The sequence below is a fragment of the Gallus gallus genome, chromosome 4 (assembly GCF_016699485.2).
Source record: "Gallus gallus isolate bGalGal1 chromosome 4, bGalGal1.mat.broiler.GRCg7b, whole genome shotgun sequence".
Classification (NCBI taxonomy): Eukaryota; Metazoa; Chordata; class Aves; order Galliformes; family Phasianidae; genus Gallus; species Gallus gallus.
Window position 1 is genome coordinate 7,937,777 of NC_052535.1, and position 21,512 is coordinate 7,959,288.

A 21,512-nucleotide genomic window follows, 5' to 3' on the forward strand; every position below is an offset into this window, starting at 1 on the left:
TACAAAAGCCTTTGCTTTTACAGGGGGAAGTTTCACATCCAATATTTTAGATTTTGCTACAGTTGTTTCATTTTTGCATCTTATTAAAGCGATTATAGAAAATGTCTGCAATAAAATTATAATTCTCCCTCACAGCTTGCCCCCTTTTGATCTGAATACTTTTACAAAGATCTGTGCATCTTTTTTCTTTGCAGTTGTATATTTTTCTGTGATTGAAGTTTGTAGTCCTGACAGAGTTAGGTTTCCCTCATGAATTCTGTTACATGTTGTCATCAGATCTTTTATATATACATATATGTATATGTGTATATATATATGTATGTATGTATACATATGTGTGTGTGTGTGTACAGTGTTAGTACTTCAAGTTGAAAATGCAAGCTGCTGCTGCTACTTTTGGTGGAAGTATCTGAGAAAACGTTTTCTTTTTTATAAAAAAATGATTAGGAAAAATCCTGGGGAGGATCCTGAAACTGATGAAAGAAAGTGTACTCTAAACATATTTTCTTTTTTCTTTTATTTCTTCTTTTCTCTCTAATGTCTTCTTCTCATTTTCTCTTTTCTTTTTCTTTTTCATTTATTTTCTATATCTATTAACTGTATATTTGACCAATCAGCCTCTGAACAGTCTCAACCTTAGCTAACCTGGTTATTATTTGACCTCAGAATTCTGTAAGAATTCAGCAGAGCAGTCAGGCATGGTGATGTGATGACAGCTAAACAAATTGGAAGGGAAGATCCAGTGTACTCTCAGAAAAGTTTCTTAATAAAATGCCAGGGAGAAGAAAGCAGTAAAGCATGGTGGTGGATGCAGCATCGGAGGGCAAAGCAGATGTAGGCACACACACCTGGAGAGGAGCAAGAGATGAGGAATACAGTGAGAGTATTTGAAACACTGAACAAAGGCTGTATATACATTTCCAAATACAACTTTATCACTAAACACAAAGCAAAAGCAATTGGATTATAGTGACAGAAGGTTTTTAATTCATGTAAATAATGTAAATATTAAGTTTATGAAGTATTTTAAGTGAACAACCAAGGAAACTCATAAAAATAGATACGATAACATTTACATAACTTGTTGGGTTGGTTTTTTTTCAGTAGTGTAACATTTAGAAAGAAGAAGGAAGGAAAGAGTGCACTCCCAAAAATAAAATAGTAATAAAAGTAATTATGATAAAAATGAAGCTTGTAAATACTTCATATAACTTTCAAGAATGCCTTCTTTTCTAATGAATGTTCATTTAAATCCTCCTTTCTCTCTCTTAGTATCTTCAAAGATTATTCATTAGAAATCTAAGGTAAATTTATAAAACTGATGAAACCTTCTATTTGCAATAAAGCAAATAAAGCACTAGTACTACTACTCTGAAGCTTTTTCCTTAAAAAAAAAAAACCTCAACGTGTATTATCTCTAAAATAATCTTTAAGTGCTATTGGTTTATACCATCACTCAAAGAGTCTTCTACCAAAGGTCACTTGTTAGATCTTAAAGCATATTTCCACTGGATAGAAAGGCTAGTGGTTACTAATTCTGGTTTGTGAAGGAACTGGTAAGTTTTTTTCTTTACAAATATTTGTTGCATATCCTACTGATCTACTTAATGTTAAATAGACACTACTCATGTCTATTCTCAGATTTGGGTTCTCCCATTTAATCTGTGAGAAGATACATTAAATTTGAAAAAAAAAAATCACTAGCAGAGTTTTTCCCTATTAATTTTTTATTAATATCATTCTTGGAATATTTTAATGTAACTGTCAAAGCAAGGAATGTAGTTTGACAACATTTTTTTAAGCTTATCCCTCCCTTTTAAAATATTTTCATGTATTCCTCATGTGGCTAAGCTCAGAACATACAGAACATTCTTGTATTTCTCTGCTGCTGCTTCTTATCTGCAGTATCAAAACTTTGCTACATTTGTAAGTCCTTTTCTCACTTTACTGAACACACATACTGTTTTATGAATCTATTTATCAGTTTATTGTTAGCTCAGCTCTCTTTTATAAAGAAGCTGTCAGTTCTACCACAAGAATTGCTTCTTCAAATCAGCTTTATTTTTCAATCTGCTAGTGTTTTAGAATACCAAGTGAGAACCTTTCATTTTTGTCTTTTCCCTCTTCTCCTGACAAAACTTAAAACATGAAGGCCCTTTTGCCCATCATATATTTTATTTATCTAGGTGGCTATATAGTATGTATCCTGTGACAAATGCACCTGTCATCTATTCAAATGATAGCAGCCCTGAGGCTAGAGGTATTTTGCAGTTTGACAAGGTGTGCATAAAAGTGTCTCTTCCATCACTACAAAGTCCATGAATATTTTTCTTTTTCAGTAAAAAAAAAAATATTTACTTGAACACTATTTCAGAAAAGTTGTTGAAATACAGTGGTATTTTCAGAATTTGTCAACAGAGAATTTTTTCCTTTTTGCTGTGGGTAAAAATATTTTTTCTTCATCCATAAAACACAGAAAACTAAAGAACAGAAATGCTAAGTTACCTGCTCCTGATGCCAAGTAGTGTCAGCCTACTGTGCTCTTGTTTTTACCCAGCTAGACCTGACCAGACTAGATTCGGAAGAGTTATATTCTTGAGGTCAAAGATTAGCAATTTTAGTTCTTAAAGAAAAAGTTTTTTGGAGAGATTTATTTTGGAGAAAAATCTTGACTTTCTTTAAATTATAATGTGATACTAATTTTTTTTATTCATTATTTATCATTATTTATTGCTTTATTTTTGTAAGCACATTTTATAAAATGTACTTAGCTAAGTAGAAAGGAGATATGTTAAAGGCATAAAAGAGAATTACAAGAAATTGCAAAGAGTTGACTCCTGTATATCTTTGATTATAACACCTTTATGGGCTTTATCCCTTTGTCTTTAAATCTTTGGCTCAACATGACTGGTTATGATGCAACCACACAGCAGCGTAAGATGCAATACTTGAAACTGTAGAGTTAAAAAATGGCTCAATTTAATGATTAGACTATAACTGATTTAAAAAAATAAAATAAAATCTGTATTTTAATATCCTGTAAGAGCAATTAGAATCTGTATTAACATTAGCCCTGACAGAAAGAGTTCCAGAATTATTTCTCATCCACATTAATGAGCCTTTATTATGGAAACCCTGAGGTATTTTATATCTCACATGGAAGAATATAATTAGACACAAATTGATAGGCCTGTGCCTGGTTCAGAATTAGAATTTATAACAGATGATGCTGAACCTGTTGTCCGTCTAGTTTTACCCCTAGCAAATGCATCTGCAAGCACTGTAACTAATCCCCTAAAATAATCTGTAACCAATCTGCACGACATTTCTCATTTCCTGATATACAAAGCATTACAGAGTCATCCAGGTGCAATTCTTTTACAGCTTTACTAAACATCTAATGACCTTGACAAAATTATCTGCATTAGAATTGTGAGTGCTAATCTACTTCTCCTTAGTGATGATGCTATGTCGCAAAACAAGATTTTCAGTAATGAAGAACCATAAAAACTATTTGGTTTAATATGTTTTTCTAGCTCCCCTTTTGTTTGGTTCCTATTGCCCTACAAATTCTTTTTTAATTTTGCAGAATTCATCACAGATCAGTTAAATCATTTTGTGCTTTTTATGGTTCAGTATACAATTCAGTTTCCTTCCCAAGAACAAAAATAGATTAAGGCAGTAATGCATTTTCTTTCATATATCTACATTATAGGTAGAAGTAGAATTATGAATCTACTAAAATAAACTTCTTGAAGTATGTAGAAAACACAAATTGCCACTATCTGAAAGGACTAATAGTACTCACAAGAATTTATTTTGTGAGCTAGAGGGTATAACTAACAGTAAACAATGCTGGTAGATACAAATGCAACCTCTTCCTGAAACAATAGTTTTTGGGGGAAAAAAATGAATTCCTGCCTTGGTAACCCAAGACTGACAACATTTCATACCTCATTAGTTTCCATAATACTCTGAGAACAAAAGAATGAGTATGGATAAAATTTTGTTTACAAAAAAGAACCTCTTTTCCTTCTCTTTCTTAACTATCAAATCTTGATTCAGATGTGAAGGTTATGCTAAACATTTGAATTTCCCTACACTCACAAGTAATTGGAGTCAAATGCTTCTTCCAAATGCTCAAATATTTTTGGATGTGTGTGCATGAAATGATTTTTATGTTTTCAAATGTGTTTTGGAATGAGTTGAATGCTTGGATGCTGAATGCCTGTAAGATGCAGGATCAGAAATTCAAGAGAAATCATCTTCCCAAAACAGAGCTTCTGAATCCATTCAGTTGAAATCTTTTGCTTTTAATATAGCTTTAGAAGTCTCATTACTTGTTTACTGTCTGCTATACAACACTGTTAACTAAAAATGCTATTATGAAATTTTCCAGAAGGGGAACAGTGCTATTCTTTCAGTAATTCAATGGTGAAATGCCAATAGGTTAAAAAATAATAATAATAATAAGCACAGGAAGTAAGACCAAATTACATGAAATTTTGGTTCAAGTTTAGATAATTAAACATAACCTTTTTTTTTTTTTTCAATTTTGTTACTGTAAGGAAACAACATGATAAAATCAGATATTTGTCACTTTTTTAACCATACTGAAGAAATGATGGGATTTAGCACTCTAACCCCAGTTACAATCTCTGGAATATTTTGGGTGAAGAATTGTGCCTTAACCTTGCATTCAGCAATCACTTTGAAAGGATGACAGTTCAGTGAAAAGATACCTCACATCACGATTTCTGTTAGTTAGTTTTCTTATTGTTATTAATGTCTCATTTTTATTTTGGTGACAAAAAATAAAATACAAACAACAGTCTTCTTACAATATTTTCCATCCAGATAAAGAATATCTATACAATTATGATATGAAATAGACCATTATAGATGATTGTTGCTGGCCAACAATTAATGTCTTAGGGAAAATAGATAAAAATATTTAAAAGAAGTAAAACAAATTGTCTGCTGTGTTTACTTTCCTGTTTACAGAAATAAACTCCTATTCACTTAAGACAAAGTGACATTTCTTCCTAAAACAAAGCTGTTATTTTTTGAATTAAAGTTTATATAGTGCCCAAACATTTTAATATGGACTTCAAGGAACACCTTAAGTCCAATATGTAACTTACCTATGCTTATTTATTCTTTAAGAAATCAAATGTTTGCATATAGATCTGCCAATCCTTTAAAAAAAAAAATCTGAAAATCTGCTTTGATTAGCTTTTTTGAATGAAGATTAACTTTATCTGTGTAGAGAAAAACACAGATAAAAGATCATAAGTGAGGAAACTACCATCTTTTTTTTTTACAAGATTAGGCACACAGTGACCACATAGGACAAGTCCATACCACCAAAAATATAAATAGCATGAGAAAATCAAAAGGTCTCTTATAAGTGCAATGCAGTAGATTTTTTTCTTGTTTTGGATCCTACATAATTTCATTTGAATTCCTGGAGCACATGGTTGTTTTGAAGTATAAGGGATACAAGCAAATTTGATAAACACAGGCATGCAAGTTTTACTTGCTATGTAATCTCCAGAAGTATTATGTTTTTTCATGTTGATCTGTATTCATTTGTGCTTGCAAACTCTGATTTCCTATTTAATATTGGAATATTTACTTGTCTTAAATCATGAGTGATTAAGTCCCCTGCTCTGTAGCTTTTCAATTTTTAGGAACTTTTTAGATAAAATGTTCCGCTGAGAATGACTACAGCTGTAATGCTATAATTTACATATTCTCTAAAGTACGTATTGACTTTGTACCACATGAGATTTCAACACACTGTAATGAAATAAAATTAACATGACACATATTGAACAGATTCAAAAGAGGACAACTTACAAGTCTGAAAATGAAAAGAAGTAATCGCTGAGCAGTTCACAGGTCTCAAGGGTACTCTCTCTTCTGTAACATATTTATATAATAGAAAGCTGAAAAGTTCACTGTTGAAATCTATGGTGCACAGCCTGGGAATGCGTGTGATGACACAGCTTGGTACACAGCTTGATTGTGAATGCGCGTCATTGTGATTAGCAGGAAAAAGAGTAGACTGTAAATGGTTTATATCCTGGAGAAAGAAAGCAATTCTTGGAAACCCGTATACGATTGTCTTATGTTTATAAAATTTCATGTTCCTTCCTTAATGGTATTTTATTTATGTCTTTTGGATAAGTTTCAGTTTTCCAAATCTCTTCCATACAAGGTCTTTCTATACTACTCTTTCACACCAATGTATAACATTCCTGTACACGCTTTCAGCAGAAGCCTCCATTTCTCCTAAGCTGGCACAAGCAACACATCATCTCCCAGGCAAAGCATTTTAGCTATGTAGTGTCACCAAGTTGCATGACTAGATTTGAACAAGGATCCCACAAGACTGGCAATTTCCTTTCCAGCTTCCAGCTGTCTAAGTTTCAACAGAGACTTAAATGTTTCAGTGCTCTAGCTCTCTATCAAAAATGAGTGTTGCTTGAAAAAAATATATTGAAAAAATATGTTTACAAAATGTATTTCTCAATCCTTACACTCAGGAAGAAGTCAAGACTAATATACCTAGTACTGCATTAATATAAACAATTTGAGGTAATGTATAGATGTGACAAATTATATCAGCTGCTGTTAGAAGTTGTGTTATCACAGTCAAAATTATTTAAATGAGGAACAGTTTTGGCTGAAGTTTTAGGGAAAAGAGATATCCAAGAGCAGGTATTCAAGTATGAAACAGTACTTCTAGACACAGATAGGAACATGGTCTTCCACTAGCCAAGATACAGAATTTTTCAAAGGTGACTTGACTACTCCTTCAGGTGCTACTTCTACATGTCCTCTAATTTTTTGATAGAAATGAAAATTTAAAGGCAGACTTGTAAAGAGGATAGAATTGGTACTGCAAAAAATTTTTGATTATTAGTGGAAATATGGGAGCCAAAGTTGCTAGTACCTCCATTTTGAATTTCAGAATGAATTAAAATAGAGTTAGGCTTTTGGAAACAGAAGTAAATGTCTTGAGCCTTTCCAATTCTTAGTATTTCCAATTTGTAATATGGTTTCTGTGTTTACATTTGTTTGTCAAAATAGGACACACATTTCCCAGGGAGAACTTTCCTTGTACAGTTAGATATTTTTCAAAGGAGTTCTATATTTAAATCCATCCAAAAAGCATAATCCAAAATGAGAGGAACGTTAGGACTATAATAATACAGAGTCAATTAAAAAATATATGTCATTTCTCAGTAGTTCCAGAACAGCCAAAACAAGTTTGCCCCTAGAACAAGAAAACTAATTGAAGAAGGAATTCCTAGTAATTTGTTTATCACTCTGTCAGTTCAGGTACCTAGACATAGTTCAAGTTAATTCAGTCACGGCGGTGGGAAAAATGCCTATTCATTAATCTCTCCCCATTGCTTTTGTGTGAAATGTTTTTCTTCACTCTTTCCACCTTATTAAAAACCTTTCTTCTCCTAAAATCAATGAAGTTACCAGCTGGGAATTGTTTGGCTTAACCCAGGGATTTTTTGTAAGACTCACAGACTTTTGTATTTTACTTTCTTAAAATTAATTTCAGTTGTTTTGATCAGATATTTTTTTCGCTTGAAATAATTTTTAACTCTTAGTTTAGTAGACAGTGGTAGGCAAGAGGTGACCTGTGCCAAAAACCTTATCATCTTTCCCTTTTTGCCTACTGAAATACACTCACGTTTTTTCCAGTTTCTTCCCAGCACTCTCACTGGGAAAAGAGCAGCATATCCTATGGCCAGGATGGAGGGCGCATACTGTTGGCTGGCTTAGATAGACTGGTGAGCTGATTAAGACTCATTTTTCTTCCTTCATTTCAAAGACTAATTTGTATCTCTTGCTGCTTGCAGCCACTGATTTCTATAATATACATGAGACATTTATCATCTTTTAGTCATCTTTTTTTCTTTCTAATTTCTTTGGTATTTCTGAATAATTTTCAAAGCTTTACAGAGCCTAATAAATGTGCATATCTTCTTTTCTTAGGTAGATAAGGTAAAATTATAAGACAAAAACACCGAGAGCTCACCTTTTCCTAAAGATACTACGTTGTATGCTGGGTTGAAAAATGGGCAACCTGACGAATAAGTGAATTAACACGTAGAGTTTAGTATATAAGATAGTAATAAAATTTTATAGTAGAAATTAAGAAAAACAGAAGCAATAAAAAAAGGGAAGACCATAGGTTTGGAGGAAAGAAAAAAAGCAAGGGCTGTTGATAATATTCATGCAAAAGATACCTAGTAATTGAACATAAATAAAACATTTAGCAAAGGTTGAAGAACTTAAAGAGAAAATGAACCTTATGCTAAAAGACAGTGATTGAATGAAGAAGAAAGGAGTTAGGCCACTGAGTCATTGGGAAAAAAAAAGAATGAGCACTAGAGGGAAGACAGGCAACAGTTTGGGAATAAGAAAAAATAGAAGTGGATTCTCAATGTAAAAGTCTGGACAAAAATATTTTGAAAAGCCAGTACATTTCAGATTATTTTTTACTGCTTTTGTTTATTTCTATATTTTTAGTTGTGTGTGAGCTATGCTTGAAACTCTTATGCATGAAGACATTTCGTTTTCCCAAAGCCTCAGGATGTCCTCTTTAATTCCAGTTAGTGATTATTAACACTGACACTATTGTCATGCTAATTGAAAAGTGAAATTTTAAGCCTGAGAAGACTTAAAGAACCTTTGGCACTTTTTAATGTAATTCTTCTCAAGCAATTTACTTGAGAAAATCAACAGTATTCAAATATCATCATATGAAAGATGATTTGACTAAAACAAATTTCTATCTCATCTTCTGATTTTAGTTAAGTAAGCTTAGTTGCGATCATTTACAGAAAGCTTTCTTTAAATACGAATTGTACAAGTAAATACTAACAGGAAACAGTAGCCTAAACAGCAAGTAACTTAAGCAAGAGCAGTGCTGACTTTATACAGAGGCATAAATACTGATGTCTTCACTAGGATTTGATAGTCACATGCTGTTAGGTATTGGTTAAAATCACTGGAGGAAATAAGCATATATGTATCCCGTTAGCCACAGTGTCCTTAGCTACCCTCTTCTGGATTCTACCTATAATTTGTTCCTCAAAAACAACACCTGTGTTATTGAAAGCGCAGATGAACTATTATCTGTTTATTCATAAAGCATGACCCAAATGCCCTCTGCTATGGAAATAATATAACCAGATTTTTGCGGTCTGAGCCTGACATGATGATCCCAATCAACCTTAGCTATTGCCATGTAGAATGTCCATATACCAAGATCCTGGATCACAAATACTGAGGATGTTCTTCAGAAACATCTGAGTGTCTCATTACAATCACTATAGTCAACACGAGGGGTAGTTTTATAATGAGATCATACCATCCACATCAACCAAAAGAAAGAGACTGTAGACCCGTACTGCAACCTATATCTGAAAATGCAGTATATTAAATTATGCCCTTACGGGTGGGAAAAAAAGTATCTCAGAAATCCTTTTCTGATTCCTAAGTGCAGTTCCCTGAATTCATTGAAACATTTACCACGTGACCTCAAAGTGGAGTACTGCACTGCTGCACTTTGTCAAACAGCAAATATATACTGTGCACTAATGAAAATACATCTTTTCTAATTGATGCCTATAATTGCTATTATTCTTCCATAGCTTCTAAAATGCAGTGTATCTAACACACTATTTCTGTTTTGTAGTTCTATGTTTGAAAATATACAGAGCTTTTACTTTTTTACTCCTCATAAATGTTGGTTTTTTGCTTATTTTATTTTATTCTGTTGTTATCAGAAAGGAGATGTCAAACTAGATTCTTCAGTGAATACAGAGGTTACTATGGCTGAAAACTAACAGCCAACTTGTGGCTTTTCTGTTTCCAGAATGTAAAGCTTGGACATAGGGATGCTCCAGGGCCTGATTCACAAAAATTGAGTAAAGACTAAGAAAGCCTCTATTATTTCTTACTAAAATTTTGGTAGACTGGGCGTTTGAGTCTTTTTCACTTTCCTTCTGCCATTTCTGTAAAAGAAAAGCCCTTGAAAAAAGAAGTCATGTTTGAAGCAGAGGAGAGAGTATAGCTAATGAGAGAAAAAAGCAAGCATAAGATAGTAGCGAGCAGGAAAAGTGATTCTTATTGCATTGGAGATAATAAATTGTTTGCTGTGTTTCCTACTTGTGTTCATCCATCACCTGTGTAAAACAACAGAATTTCATAGATTGTATTAATTATGAGTCTACTTAGGCTGCCATTACTATTATGCTATTCAAATAATATTTGAAATTATTACATCAATATTATTTATAAGGTCAAGCATGTCACACTTACATTATTATTAAAATTAAAGACATCATTGCTTCAGGGTAATAAGCTTTCAGATTGTTCATTGTCATTTAAGGGTACAAATGAATGTGGTCTATTGTACTTAAGCTGAAAATATTATCTTTGCTTTAGTATGCTTTTTCTGATTGTCGTAAGTACTTCTAAATCTATCAATATATCACCATTAGTTGAAGATGTTTGGTTATGTCTTCTAACATATTTATTGCAACAGTTCTTTTCTGAGAGCTGCACTTTAAGAGCATCTTTTATTCAAAGACCTTAAAAGTCAAGTCTTCTGACATATTAACTAAGGTGCCAATAAATAATTTTAAAAGTTTAAACTTACAGGCTGTGTTCATTTCAAAGGTGGGAACCTTGGCCCCCATTCCTTGGCTGTTCAAGAGCTGCGCACTTCACTACATACTAGATCCTGTAGGCATTTCATGCAGTTACAGTGTTTCATCCATTTATGAGAGGTGTGTGTGAACTGGTCACTGCACCACATGCAAATGGATTTTGAAGTTCTGTCAGTAGTTTGGAACTACTGACCCAATGAAGATGCTGACCAAGGAAGCTCATATAGTTCACATAGTAAGGAATTACACATACGTGTTTTTCTACCAGGAGAAGGCTTAGATACAGTCAAATATCTAACTTAATTTGAGAATATATATATATATATATTTTGTGTGTGTCTGTGTGTACTAATAGTTTGAGTAAGCATTTCTGTCATTAGAAAGGAACAGTCAGCACTTTTTCAACTTTTCATAAATCTATTTCTCTGATCTCATTTGATTATACTAATGATGTGTATACAAAGAATGTTAAAATTCTCACTATTCAAAGCATTGTAAAAACAGCTGTATAATGTATTTTCCCAACTTCATCAAAAGAATTGACCCAAAGCACAGTTCTGCCAGTACTGGCAGCAAGAAGATTGCATGAATGTAAAACGCAATTTTGCAAATTTCTACTAGAAAAAAGTCCACTCAATTTCATGATCCCAAGTTAGGATTTCAAGGCTGATAGCAATAAGTTATTTCAAAGGATGTAAAAATAACTGAAAGTAAAATTCAGTCACTTCTCAGAGAGAGTGTGTGCTGTAAAGGATGCTTCTTCCTCCTACAGTAGGATCACTGATCAGTGGAGGACTGACTCTCTACTGCACCTCCAGTATGAACCCCATTGTGATGACACTTTGGTTGCCCAGAACATAAAGACATTTTAATTCCTGCTTCTTTTAAAGGAGCGTTTTTTATATCCAACAGTGAGGCTGTTGCTGATTTTGAGGCTAATGCAGGTAGGTCTAAGGAAACAGGATTTGTAAAGAAAGATACTCCTGGAAGTTGCAGGGTAGGTTTCAGTAATACTGTCACATAGGCCATGCAACAAATTGCATCCATATTTGCTTGTTTATTTGCTTTTCTTTCTAACTTTTGCCACACATTGTCCAATTTCAATTTGATTAGAAAGCAGACCTGGAGGTAGTTTAGTATTCATGTCTTGATTTTGTTTCCATTATAGAAGTATGTTGCTTTTTGTGTAACTGCTGATTTACAACTGCTAAGCAAGAAGGTGTTGTACTTCTAATAGTTCTCAAATGAAAAACAAGGCCTAAAAACATACAAAATTACTCTTCTAAAATGGGTTGTAGTTCTACATCTTCTAATTTAATGTTTGAGCAAGGTTGCAATCAGAAAATGAAATTACTATCTTGAACTAAGAAAAATAAAATCAATATTTGCAACAGCTATTGCTAGTCATGTAGTGCTTATAGATTTAAATATAGAAATGGATTATTCTGTGGTATTCCTCAGTGTCAGAGCCAAGAGGCTTCCCAAGCAGGAAAACAGTAGGTGACTGACAGTAAAACCACAGATACCTGATATTTTGTAGTTGTTGATGTGGTTGAACAAATCAGTTACTTCTGAACTAAAATAAATACTAATAAAAAAAAAAAAGCTCCATCTAATCGTTCTGTGCCTAGTTCCCTAATGCAGCCTTATGAACCCATCATGAACATAATGAACCTATCCTGTGTGGCTCATGGTATGCGACATTTTTCAACCTTTTTATATAGCTTTATGAAATAGCAATGTCAAACATATTTTTCACATCAGGGAGAAGAGAATTGTTCTGAAATGTCTGTAAATTCAAACATGCTTTGCTAAACAAGGTCTTCTCTATCTTTAAATACATAAGGTTAAAAAGCTGCTATTGCATCCTGCATTACATAAAAATGCAAATACAGTGTGCTGAGTACAGTAGGTAAAATCCTGGCACAACTTCCACTGACTTCATCAGTTTTGATGTTGAGGATTTTGTTAGTGGCTGCAATCAGATGATTCGCATTATTGCTCTCAATAGCAATAACACAGAGTGCAGGAGATAACCAGATTTGGCATAGATGCAAGCTATATTTATTATTGGTATGTCTCTGCTTTTAGCACTTTGCTGTAATGGCTTGATCATTAGGTCATAATGAGCTGAATAAAAAAAAGAAATCCCTGCAAACAGCCTTGCGCACAGCTTTCGATAAAATTTAAGTGACAGACCCATACTCTTGAGGGTTGTCACTGGTAGAAAAAATCTTATTGTAAACAATTTTTAAATTCACAGATTAAAGAAGGATTAAACTCTGTTTCTCTCTCCAGAACTGTTTTTCTGCAAATAAAACGATTTCCTCTCAGTATTAAAAATTCTAGGAGAGGTGCCTACAGAGGCTCTCCGTTAGCCTCCATCAGCAGCCAGACAGCACGGCTTGCCTTAACTCCCTTTGGGAGCTCCCTGCTGCTTCAGTTCAGTGTGAAGCAGTCAATTAGAAGCAGGTGAAAAGGCAAATTTTCCAACAGTCAGCTATCACAAGACTGCCGAACTAGGAGGTAGGTCTTCAGAGAAGAAAATCCTCCTAGAGTCTGAGAACATCGTCCTTTTATCATGCCCAGGTCTATAACCTGGCAAGGTCTCTTAGGACTCAGGGTGTACCACAGCTTTTAATACCACTGCGTTGCCACATCAACTTATATATTGTTCTTAATCACAAAAGATTCATGCTTTCAACTACTGTCCAGCCTATGCAGTGAGATATCTTCCCAGAGATTCCCCATTGTGTATTCTAGTGAAATAATCAAAAAAGGAAAAGAAGAGATGTAGAAAGAATAAAATAATATAGAGAAAAACATTTGGTAAGAGAAGTCAGTCAATGATTACTTAATGTAGCTTTTCAGCGAAACAAATTAGCAACTACTGAATGTAAATACTGTACAGATTATCAATGGTATAAGTTCATTAGAGTTAAAAAGTAATTCTACAAGAAAAACAAAAGAAGAAAGTTTCACTTAAAAATACCTTATACAGTATCAATAGACATCTAAGCTGCAAATTACTAATCACGGTCAAAAATCTTCTGACAGGTAGAGTATTCTTTTAGAAGAATAGATAATCATCTCTGTTCTTTTATCTCAGTTGTGCAGTGGTGCCCCAGAGCCATCTTAAAAGTTTACTGAATACTACTGAACTTTCCAATTGCACGATCACTTTGAAATCCATCGTATGTTACCTTTGATATTTCTTTCTGTAGTGCTTGTACAAAGCAATGAAGCAAGAGGTGAATGTTTTGTTTTCTTTTTCAGTATTTTATTTGGTATTGTTAAGCTAAGCAGTGCACTGAGCAGTTATCTTCAGATTACACCCTTAATGATAATAAAGACAATAAAATATAAGGCAGAAAAGATTCTTTAACTCATTTAAATTAACAGATATGATACAGTTTCAAGTAAAGCTTCTGAAGTAAGCAGGCAAATTCAAACTGAAATTTAACAACCATAATAATTCTATTAATTTTCTGTTGATAAGGTGTAAGTAGGATACTTACACTAGATGGACTGATTTTATCGTTATTGATTGAGAAAAAAATAATGTTTCATTGGTGTTGGGTAGTATTCTGTATACAAAACAATACAAGGTTTGTTCATCAGATATGATCTGGTGCATTGACTAGTTCATAAATACTTGTTTCTTTGTTCCTACACAAATTAGTAATGTGATTTCAGTTATCAAGTATTTCTTAGATAGTACAAGTATTTATGTAAAAAATGAATACTGAGAAGTAGTAAAACAGTAAAATGCAGAAGTTAAATCAGAAAATGAAGAATTTCTTGAATGATTCTTTGAAGTGTGAGTTAAAAACAGTGTAAAATTCTGTTTTTAAATTGGATGATGAATTAGGTTAATTAACTGGAAAAGTAAGTAACCTCCAGGGCCCTATAGCTTTGGGAAAGGGAGATGACAAAGAATATCTGAAAAAAAGTATAATCTTTATTCATGCAGATGTCTCAGTGGAGCCAATAAGGAGAGCTCCATGCTTGGGCTGGTTTACCAACACTACCCTATATTAAAACCAGTGTTATTACTGTTATTATTTATTGTGTAGGAAAAACCTCTCATTAAATTTTTCATTCAGCTCTTAGTTCACAGCAGGTTTAATGTCCAGTTAGATTATTCCTAGAACAGTTTTATAACCTGCTCTTCCCAGGAACACGCAGGCAATTTTTATTTTTTATTTTTTGAAGCCTAACAGTATCTTTGAGTACTGCTGCTTAACATGTGCTGGTATTTTTAGCATATTATGTTGTTAGAAGAAATTAAATGTATTTTACATCTATTATGACAATTTTAGTTTGAAAAGCTATAGGAATCTAAAAAGTCCCATAAAAAGATCTGTAACAAAAATATCAGCTTCTATTTTCATTTCACTTAGAAGTATGTAGAATTAGAATAACTTTTTCCAGTCTGGAACATGTTCTACAAAAGAATTACTAATCTGCCTTCAGAATGTGATCAGTTGCAATGGAAACATCCAGTTTTATTCCTAGAAAATCAATAAGATAACTATCCATGTTCACTTCAGTTTTTAGTGCAACATTAACAAAAAGTATGAGTAAAGCTTTTAACTTCAGATGAAAAAAAAGAATTTGGACAGTGATGATGTGGATTTCAGTAAACAAACACTTTGCCTGGCAAAATAATCCTTGTAATATGCAAAGAGAGAAGTTTTCCTGTTTCATGCTGCACCAGATCTACCTTATCTCTCTAGACCTTTACCTGCAGTGGCTGACAGGCTGATCCCCATTTGCACAGCATTTTGGCAGAAATGGAATAAATCAGACTTGCTAGCTGTCACATAGTCTACCATTTTCTGCCCAGCCTTCAACAGTGAGATTTACAGAACAAATGCAAATACTCTGGATGTTAGTGATGCACACTGAGCTCACTACACAAGAGAGCTGCCTCTTGCTGATGAGATGAGCAACACCACCTCCCCTTGGCATTATTACAAAGGGTTCCATGGTCAGCAGGAGAACTGTTATGTCACAGCCTGAACTGATGATTGAGCACCCAGTGAAGGAGTGGCTGGCCCAGGAAGCACAGGTGCAAGCAACTTGCCTGTGACTCCCACCTGACCAGAAGAGCGTGGGCTCTGGCTCCACCCCACTGGGCTCATTTAAGGGCTGGTCTCCAAAGAGAAAATGTCTCCTGGATGTAGACTGTTTCTTGAGGAGTGCTCCCCAGCCAGAGGCTCTCATCAGCAGCAGGGTGAGTTGGCTTTCTCCTGTATGTGATGGTTGGTACTGTCGATGATATTTAACTTCACCTGGTGTTGCAAAGAACTTGTTAGGGGCATATTTGCTGCTTCCTAGGACATACGCGTGTACTCCTGTAGGCTGCTTATCTGCCTCCATGGTGAAACAAGCACACTGAATTTTCAGATTCACCTTTGCAGTGGGCTGACCTTGGCCAGCTGTCAGTCACCCCACCTCTCTCCTCCTCAGCCAGATGGGGAGAAGATAAGGTGAAAAAGACTAGGACTCAATATAAAGACAGGGAGTTCCATCATCAGTTATGATTATGGGAAAAGCAGATGCTTTGTTCTGCAGGGAAGTGTCTGCTTCCTCATGGTCTCTCCGTGGGCAGCAGGGAAGTCTCAGCTCTGGTTCCTTTCCTCGCTGGCTTGGTTGTTCCCAAGGCTGTTCCTTGCATTTCCTTCTCGCTCGTTGCTGCCTTTCATCAAGTGCGTTTGCCGGAGTGTGGCTGCATGGCCCTGCTGTGCCCTGAGGCTGGATGAAACCAGCCTGAACCAGCTGTGTGCAGCAGGGCAGCCCAGGTGCCTCTACTCACTGCAAGCAGCCATGGTAGTCAGACCTTGCACATGTTTCTCACAGCTTCACAGCTCCTGCTGCCTGGAGCTTTGCTGAAGGCTGAAAGGGTGAGTCAAAGCTTTCTGGAGTACCTGTCTATGTACCTCTGGCCCTCAGCGGCTTCACGTCTGACATGCCACAAACCAAACCCCTCAAAAAGAGGCCAAGAGCCTTAATAAACCAGTACGGTACACTCAGCCCACAGTTCCTTGCCTGCTGAGCTGCCTTGTGCACAGGGCAGATGTCGTTTGTGACAGGGCTGCAAGACCTGTCTCTGTGTGATAGGCCAAGGCACTGTGCCGCTTCCGAGCTGCTGCCAGGATGGGCATTGCAGCACCCGGTCTCCTGCAGGAATGCCGGCAGTGGTGGGGAAGGTTCACTTGGGGCCTGGGGAGGCAACCAGGGCTGCGCTTTGGGAGACTGTGGCTCTCTCCAGTTCCCTGACAGTCAGGTGGCTCATGGAGCAGGAGTGCGAGCTGGCCTCATTAACAGCCACAGCTTCACCGCCAGGGCAGGGCTGGCTCTCTCCCAGAGTCAAACTCAAGTACAAATCAACACAATATGTACAATGAGGGATTTGGGCTCAAATGTGAGCTTGAAACTGAGCTAACATGACAGGGCAGATCGTGGTTCTGCTGGATCCCATTTCTAGATGGCCAGAGAGCCTTTGGCCTGTTTCATTAGATATAAATTGACTCAAATGCACTCTGAGCAAAACAGTCCAATTCTTGGCAAGCCCTGGTTTGTCTCAGCTGTTATTGAATCCTTGGCTCTCAGCTAGAATAATTATCATCTCAGGATGATATTTAACAAAAGGAAGGATATAGGTGCTATTACAGGAAGCGTAATATATCCAGGGCCTTGACCTGCTGGAACTAAGGAACAAATTAGAACCAGATACTTTCCTGTGCTAATAAATACTGTAATTAAGTAGTTTTTCTAGTTGAGAATTTCTGAAAGGAAACTTTAAATTTATTTTATTTTAATGTATGCTATGTACAGAAATAACCACTGGTACATATTGCAGTGCTAGCCTATTATTTGTAAAAGAGTTTTTTTAAAAAAATCATTGAAATTTTATAGTGACGTGAATAATATGATTATAAAGTTTTTTGTAAAAACTAAGTACTTCTGAAAGAACAGAAGGGAGAATGTAAGCATGTATTAATATCGATGTTTTGCTCAAATCTATTTTTGTTAGCAAGTCATAAGAAATGAATTGCTGTGAAACACTGGAAGTTACAAACACTAGTGAACAAGTAGGTTATTAATTGTATTTATTGGGGTGGAGAGATATTATAGGCAATAAAGTACAAAGGTTTTCATCCATAAAGAATGCATTGAGCTGCCTCCAAAGTGATTTAGTTAATTGATCTAAAAGAAGGTTGATTCATGATTAGCAAAAGGACAAATAAATCTCAATTTAAAGCTCTCAGAACACATTCGCTCAATAAACTACATCAAGAAACACAACTAAAACAGCTGTTAAGAAGGTCAGAAACTATCCTGCTTGATGAAAGTACAGAAGTACTAAAATGTACTTGAATTTTGGAACTTTTTTTTTTTACAAGAGTCTTTGATTCTGTCTACACAAAATATTTACCTGTTGTGTTTGCATAGTGAAAATAAACTTTGTTTTTATTTTATGGTGCAAACATGAGGTTAGTGTATTGCCCAATAAGTACAGAAGGGGACATCTGCTACTGTCCAAGGCAACAAGAGAGTTTGGCTGAACGGTCATCTCCTCCATCCTTGATCACACCAAAGTCTTAGTTTGGCATGCAGGTCCTCTGTAGATTTTCCAGTTGCAACAATCACTGTAACCTTACTAAGATGGAAACAATCTAATAAGTGCTTTTCTGGAGCAGTTTGACTTGTGTCTGTCTCAGTCCCTGCCCCAACGGTTACTCTCTGTCACTGCTAAACAGTGAGAGAAGTATGTGTGAAGGTTCCTGTTGTCCTACCTTTGTTACTCTGCTCTTTTGCAGATAGCTTGGGTGGTTATTTGGAAAATCAGGGAAATAAAATGCATTAAATGAAATCTGATTCACAACTGCTGTTGAAGCACAATTACTCAGGGAAGAAAGGAACCAATAAGGGAATGGCCCCAAAGGGAAACCTGTAGGGTACTTTTTAGTGGGACTTGGAAGAATCGTGGGCAAGGGACACTGAAAAAGTAGCAGACAGAGATGTGTTCTTAAACGCATTGTCCTTAATGAGGATCTGTGCAGTTTGAGAATAGCACATCTTTAATTTCCCCTGAGGCTAACCATCCTTTTCTTCTGCTACTGCTGTTTCTATTTGTCTAATTTTGCATGCGATGAGTTTGTGACATCAAGAACATGATTTAATTTTGAATTCTTAAGAAATACATTTTTAAGTTTCTAGCTGAACTTTGAACTATTGAAGTTCTACTCATCCATTGCAATTCTCTATTTTGTTATGCAGAAATCTGCTTTCTTTCATCTAAAGCTTGTACAAATACTTTGAGGAAGTAACAGGAAAAAAAAAGACAGAAGGAAAGCTAAATACATTTATATTTATACGTAGAAGTGGTTGTTTATATTCTGAGGGCCTTGTTAATGGAAAATAGGAATGAAGATTAAAATCTCTGAGGGCTTGGCTTGTCCTGTGTGTGATGGTAGAGAAAGTGCCCTATTTTCAAAATTACAAAATGTAGTGAATTTATTACTCATATGGTTTCTGTAAGTTTTTTTTTTTTTCAGTGAAATGTTATAAAATGCATTGAGTTATTCTACATAATGAAGGTATAATTCTTATGATACAAGTATTCTTATGGTCTCTTAAGATACAGGGACATTTACATGGTGTCTTATATTATAAAGGCAATGTACAACTTTTATTTGTTTTGAAATGTGGTTGAGTTTTTGACTGGTTTTTGGACAAATAATAATTCTACTATATAACACCTGTTATCTACCATATCAAATGACTTGCCACATTATCTCTGCTTTTGTGAGTCCCATCTCTTAGAGCCATGTGCATCTGCGTACAAGTTCAATATCCAGAAAATCTTTTAACGTTTAATGCTGAAATGGTTTCCTAACAACAGAGCTTAGGAAATGTCAGGACCTCATATGAACTGTCACATAGCGATGTCTGGATTCTTATATGCACATGAGGCTCAGACATTTAATGCACAGTTTACATTTAGCTTTGTTCTGATTAGATATATATCATTATTTCTAAATCCTGGTTGTGACTAAGACCATAGTTTAAATTTTAGATAAGAAGAGTGAAAGTTTAGGAGTTTGAGGCTGCAATGAAGGCTTGCAATTATACTGTCTCATATTTGAAGGTGTAGAATAGCAGTGAGAAAGTAAAGATGGGTATTCACTCATGTCTTTCTTATTGTATTGCAATGCAATTAATAGGTCTAGAGTGTAAAACAAAGTTGTACTTCTTTAGTATCACCTGTTCTTGTGAAGACATAGAAGGGTTTTATGGATTACAGTAGATTGAACTTATCTGTTGTTCAGTAAAAAGGTGGTAATGTTTTATTTAAATATCATTAAATGGTAAATTAATGTTCAGTTTTACAATTACAAATGCATAGCATTTTCAAGATCAAAAGCCAATTAACTGAACTATTGTTTTTGTCAGCAACCTGAAATCTGTGCATCCGTTTATGATATGCACTCTCCAGTAGCAACACTGTGAATACATTCTCAGAATTCCCTTATAAATATACTTTGTAATACCGACAACATTGACGTAATGAGAGTGAAAAACACTATTAAACTTCTAATTATTTTGGCTAGTCGATAGCTGTTATCATGTAAGGATGGGTGTGTACTGGAGTGAAGTGCTAAAGCAACTGAGAGATGTTGAATTGTACATCATTCTCTAAATGAAACTACCTGCATGAACACATCTCTTGGATTTAATCTTTTGTTACTCTTTTGAATCTTTTAAACTGCTGTTTGTTAGTTAAGGTAGTTAATTTCTTGAATTCCTTAACATCTTAATCTCCACAACCCTGTTGAAGAGAATAAGGCATCCTTGATATTCAAATTCTTATTTCCTATCCAAGCAGAAACATTATGGCGTATGCTTACTATATATATATTGTATGAGTAGGTTAAGGGTGTATGTATTACATAGGCTTAGTTTAATTACATTACTTAAAGTGTGTGTCCCTTACATAAATTCAAAAGTTTCACCAGGATTCATTGGGCTAACTTTTGATCTCAGTCACTGTATTTTCTCCTAAAGAGAAACAGTGCCACCTACAGACTCAGTTCTTACCAGATTGATCTTTTTAAAAGCTATTTAATTCTAGAAAGTTACAGAAAGATTCTAGTTTTGAAACTGTTCTGAAAATACAAGTAAGTAAATAACACTCACAGATAGTAAATAAAATAGCCCTTGTGATAACTGATGATACTTGCTGACAGTGGCTTTTTAAATAAAAAGATGCTTAGTTCATTAAATCATTAAATAATTCATTAAATGATGATTGCAGAAAATGAATCAATATTTAATACTAGTTAATATTCACTTGAAATTGTGTGAAAGATATACAGCTTTAATTACTTAGTGTGAAATCTGAAAAGAGCAACATGATTTTCTTACCTTTATGTTAAAAGCTTTATTGAAAGAGCTACTAAAGGAAGGTAATACCTTTTTACCTTGCTTTGTCTTGTATCCAAGTGAATTTCCTGTTCATGAGCAATTGTGATAATGTTAACAAGCTATGTGAAAGACTACCCTGTAACTTGCTGCCCTGTTACAACATTAACCTTTAGTCACTGCTGGAAATGTGTTCTAAGTTGACAAGTATTCAATCATAATGTATTAACAGAATGGAAAAAGGAATATACTTGCTTTACTAATTAAATATAGCTAGGAACTACATTACATGCTGTTGAGCTCTTGGGATAGCATGTTAGGTATCAAAGTATCTAAGGTATTAATGCACTCCAGGGGTGTGGAGGGAACTCC

The 21,512-nt window shown here is 34.8% G+C and overlaps 1 long non-coding RNA gene across 1 annotated transcript; it reads right to left on the minus strand.

Annotated features, from left to right (window-relative positions):
* Positions 1-349: 349 nt before the first annotated feature.
* On the minus strand, positions 350-15,660 carry LOC121110606. Its single transcript, XR_005859349.1, has 3 exons — positions 15,454-15,660; positions 5,863-6,088; positions 350-848 (listed from the first exon to the last, which is right to left on the minus strand). It is a non-coding gene; the product is annotated as an uncharacterized LOC121110606 (long non-coding RNA).
* Between the last annotated feature and the right edge of the window lie 5,852 nt (positions 15,661-21,512).